Source organism: Cydia pomonella, chromosome 1, assembly GCF_033807575.1.
Source record: "Cydia pomonella isolate Wapato2018A chromosome 1, ilCydPomo1, whole genome shotgun sequence".
Taxonomy (NCBI): Eukaryota; Metazoa; Arthropoda; class Insecta; order Lepidoptera; family Tortricidae; genus Cydia; species Cydia pomonella.
The window spans coordinates 25,633,088-25,637,342 of record NC_084703.1 but is presented as its reverse complement, the minus strand read 5'-3'; the positions used below and the strand labels follow the sequence as shown (position 1 = coordinate 25,637,342).

Here is a 4,255-nt window from a genome sequence, read left to right as displayed (position 1 = left end):
AGGCAGGAAGATGTGTGCAATCAAAATATATAAATACATAAATATTGGACATTCTTACACAAATTGACTAGCCCCACAGTAAGTTCAAGAGGGCTTGTGTTGTGGGTACTCAGACAACGATAAATATAATATATAAATACTTAAATACAAAGAAAACACAACAAATATCCGTGTTCATCACACTATATGTTTATATTTAGTCATATATGTATAAGGGGTCTAACCATTTTATTAACACAACTGTAGGTGTGTTAATAAAATGGTTAGTTAATAAAGCAGAGCGGACTCATTAATGACTTAGTTTAACTCGCAAGAGTAAACTACGTAAGTACTTGTATTTCCACCAAGAAAGAGTCGAGCGGAAATGACAAAGCGAGCAAATGAACTCGCTCAGTTCTTGAGAGCGGAGCGGTGTCATTACGGAGCTCGTTCAACTCGCAATGGTAAATTACATAGGAGCGTTTCCACAGTTACTATCTTCCGTCATAATAAGCTAAACTGGAGCTTAAAGTATAGTAAATTGTTAACCAAGGGATGAAACGGTACCTTCCACCCGAATTAAACAAATAGGCAAATTTGCATAATCAGTACCTAATTAAAGTAAGTCTTTTTACTATGAAGGGAAAACTTTTTGCGATAACTCAAAAACAGCTAAACTGATCATGTCCGCTATAGTTTTCATTTAATGTCTTTCTTAAGCTCTACTTACACGATTTTTTCATATTTTTTGGACCTTTGGTTCAAAAGTTAGAGGGGGGGGGGGGACACATATGTTTTTCTTTCGGAGCGATTATCTCCGAATATATTCACTTGATCAAAAAATGTTTCTTAAAAACCCTTATTAGTTTTGAAACACCTTTCCAACGATACCCGACACTCTAGGGTTGAAGCGAAAAAAAAATTCACCCCCACTTTACGTGTAGGGGAGGTACCCTAAAAAAATATATTTTTTTAGATTTTATTGTTGGCTTTATTGATTTATATATCCATGCCGAATTTCAGCTTTCTAGCACTAACGACCACGGAGCAAAGCCTCGGACAGATAGACAGACAGACAGACAGACAGACGGACATGGCGAAACTATAAGGGTCAACTAGGAAGCTGACTACGGAACCCTAAAAAGAAGCAGCATGGAAATCTATTGTTGAGGATTTGAATTCGAGAGAAATAAAAGATGGTAAGTAGGTGTCTTTTCAATTAAATATATTAGTTTCAAAGACAAGAATCTTGGAAGGCTATTCTACCAGTATTATTAAAATAATCACAATACATATTTCGTACATATTAATTAAAGATTCTCTTCGGTCTATCATCAACTGTATTTGGATATGGCCTTAGTAAATTTTTGCGTAAAGCGAACGCTTTGTCAGCTACAGACACGTAAGGCACTCTGTTTGAACTATTTTCATCTAGAGATCGGTCTTCTGGTACATCTAATTGGTACATAGTTATTTTTTTTCCGAAAACACTATCGTTCAAAATACCGCCGTCACTGCAACATTACACCCTAACGATCCAACATCAATGACTTTAAAACGTTTGTGAACATCGACAACAGCCAGCAATACGACGGAATAAAACTTTTCATACCTAATTGTAAAATTTACTTCCCGAATGTGGAGGGCAATGTGGGTGACAATTTCTAAATTGCCATATATTTTCAAAAACTTCTGCTATATTTTCCCAGTCTTGCTTTCTTCCAAAGCGCAATACATGTACCTATCGTTTACTATTCTTGAAACAGTGGCTGTACTCATGCGATAATTGTAACCTATTGTTTTAACTGAGTCGCCTGTAGCCAAAAACCTGAAGCAAAAGATGTATAAGTAATATATAATTAGTATTTAATAAATATACGTGGTAATTTCAGGTGATAGTCTTTACAATCACCTGAATACTTTAATACCTTTGTATTAAATACTTGTATGCTGCAGGCGCGGACCCAGGTGTTTTATTTTTCAAGAATTGAAAAATATGCTGACACATAAAAACTACAAACAAAGTTTCTACAAACACATTTTAATTAAGTAAACAATTTCAAATTAAATTATGAATAAGAAAAATGTGAATCCAAATATGTGACCTTGAGTCGTCGCTTGTGTCGCCATGGCAACGTAACCTTGAGCCGCGCACGTTGCCATGGTGACACTAGCGACGGCACGTCTAGCGCGAATACCGAGGAAATAAATGTAAACTCGGAAACAATTGCAACCATTTAAATAAAAATGATTTTAGGCATAGTCCTTAAAGCACTTTTTAGGGTTCCGTATCCAAAGGGTAAAACGGGACCCTATTACTATGACTTCGCTGTCCATCCGTCCGTCCGTCTGTCACCAGGCTGTATCTCATGAACCGTTATAGACAGACAGTTGAAATTTTCACAGATGATGTATTTCGGTTGCCGCTATAACAACAAATACTAAAAAGTACGGAACCCTCGGTGGGCGAGTCCGACTCGCACTTGTCCGGTTTTAGTATGTACGTAATTGAAGCTAATAATAAATTTCCAAATTTTTCGAGCTACAGACGGGGTATTTGTCCCGTTTTCAGGGTTCCGTGCGTCGAAAGGAATAAAATGGAATCCCTCATAGGATCACTCGTGCGTTTGTCTGTCCGTCTCTCACAGCCTATTTTCCCCAAAACTACTTACTGGACCAATTTAATCAAATAACAGAGCTCGTAATCCGCGCGTATATGTGGGTAATATTGGGTATACAGGGTGTATTTAGGCTTGTACTTATGTTACATTAAAATAAAATGTTTCTTTTTCGTCTCAGTAAAAACAGCTAAATCCAAATGGAAAAAATTGAGAGATATCCATAGAGATAGTATAAAGAGAAAGAAAACTACCAAATCTGGACAAGCAGCTACAAGAATTAATACGTGGAAGTATGCGGAGGTGATGGAGTTTTTACTCCCATATATGAAAAATCAGGTCTAGATCAACCAATTTAAATTGTGAAAATATGGAACCACCCTCAACTCCCGAAGTGTGAGATAATGGAAATAATGATAATGAAATAGCTAATATTTCCGTAAATGGTAAATTCAAGAAATGATACAATACATAATACGGAAGTTAGTACACAAGGAGGCTCAAAAAACGGAGTGCAGATGGCGAATTCATAGAATTATTAAAAGAAATGGAGCAAAATCACTTGAAAAGGCAAGAAGATAGAGAGTTAAGATGAATGACAAATGCCCAAAAAGAAAAACACGCGATTGATTTGTTTTTAGAGAGTATGGTGATAACTATTCAAACGATGCCGTCATGGATGCAAAATCGTATTAAGAAAAAAATATTTTCGATCGTAAGTGACGCTGAAGAAGAACTAGAAAATTATAGTTTATCAGTTACACCAAACTCTGTAAACAATACTATGCCGGCAGCAGCAGGCTCTTCACATTCTGCCACTTACGGATACAGTACATCGGCAGCGACTGTGCACAACACTGTACCGTCAGCAGAGTCATCACGTTCTCAGTACGATATACTACAGACGTACGACGGTCCGGGTCAAAGATCGCTAAGTCGTTAAATTTACCAAACACCACGGTATTCCTTGTCTTTCGATAGAAAGCCCCAACTCAACCGAAGATCTGGCACTAAGGACAAGAACTAAGAGAAAAAAGTGCTTAAGGCAATAAAACAGAATCCAGGTAATGTCGGATTATGATCTATCTCGCAAATTCAAAAAGAGCCACAGTACTCTAAGACGTATTCGGTTCCGAGCCGGGTATAAGAGCTATAAAGCTATAAAAACACCAAACCGAACTATGAAACAGAACAAAACGGCAAAAACACGTGCTCGTCTCTTATACGACCGCATTCTGACAAAATTCAAAGACTGTCTTTTATTAGATGATGAAACATATGTCAAACTAGATTTTAATCAACTACCGGGTGCCAAGTTTTACATGGCCAAAAAAAGGGGGAAAGTTGATGAAAAATATAAGTTTGTAAAACTTGAAAAATATGCCAAGAAACATATGATATGGCAAGGGATCTGCTGTTGCGGCCTTAAGACCAACAGTTTTATTACTTCATCAACGGTGACATCCGAGGTTTGCATGAAGGAGTGTTTACAAAAACGCCTATTGTCATTTATTAAACAGCATAGAGGCCCAGTAAAATTTTAGCCTGATCTAGCGAGCTGCCACTACTCGAAAAAGGTTTTGGAGTGGTATGCTTCAAATAATGTCGATTTTATACCCCGATCAATGAACCCTCCAAACTATCCTTAGTTCCGCCTA

The 4,255-nt window shown here is 37.2% G+C and overlaps 1 pseudogene; it reads left to right on the top strand.

Annotated features, from left to right (window-relative positions):
- The first annotated feature begins 364 nt into the window (after positions 1 to 364).
- LOC133529255 (uncharacterized) lies at positions 365 to 3,979 on the top strand (annotated as a pseudogene).
- The last annotated feature ends 276 nt before the right edge of the window (positions 3,980 to 4,255 follow it).